The following is an 880-nucleotide window of genomic DNA, read 5'->3' on the forward strand; positions in this document are numbered from 1 at the left end:
TCTCTCTCTCTCCGCCACCCCACTAGCCTGTATTTGATCCCAATGATATTTGCCCGTTACTTCGTACTTAGTCCACATCAGGAATACCACTGAATGAAATTGTGTTTCGTTTTGGGACAATGTTTTTATTCATTTATCAAGACTGCGTTCGCGGCTGACCTATGATTGCTGAAAATTAGCCTTGAGCCAAGTTCCTAGGGAAAAAACCCAAAGATATTACAAGTGGCAAAACAGCACCCTTGGGGAGCTCTTTTTTTTTCATGTCTGTCTGTCTTGCTTTTTTGTACGTAAATGACAGTTATTGTGTGGATAGGTTTTTCGATGTGTGGGGCTTGAGAAACACAGCCTACTCCGTCTATGAGCTGTTCCAAGGTACCCCCCGCCCCCAAAAACAACGGTGTTTTAGGCAAGACGTTTGTCATTTTCCATAAAATTATGCGTTACATAGTGGGGAATTCAGGCGGTCGTCAAAATAAGAAAACCGAAGACATCCACTTTTATTGACCAGTACGGACATTTTAATCTTTTTTTGGGAAAGGGGGGGGGGGGTGTCAATAACTTATACGTTCAATTAAAAACATATTTCTGAGTGCATTTTACCGACAAGACAAAGAACTGATCAAATGCACATAAAAAATGTAAATTTGTAGTTCCCAAGGACACTAAAGCTTTGGTAGTCAACCAACTTTGACGGCCACTTTCTCGCAAATTTTACCTCTGACACCAGGCGACCTCCCACATCTTTCAGTCTCAAATGTATCGACTTATAATTTTTTTCAAGGTAGTTTGGTATCTCGTTGGTGGTTGGCGGGTGCTTTGTGTGGTTTCTTCTTGTTTTCTATGAAACATCGATTGTCTTTATCTCCCCTCCTTCTTTTGT

Source organism: Aplysia californica, unplaced genomic scaffold (assembly GCF_000002075.1).
Source record: "Aplysia californica isolate F4 #8 unplaced genomic scaffold, AplCal3.0 scaffold00533, whole genome shotgun sequence".
NCBI lineage: Eukaryota > Metazoa > Mollusca > Gastropoda > Aplysiida > Aplysiidae > Aplysia > Aplysia californica.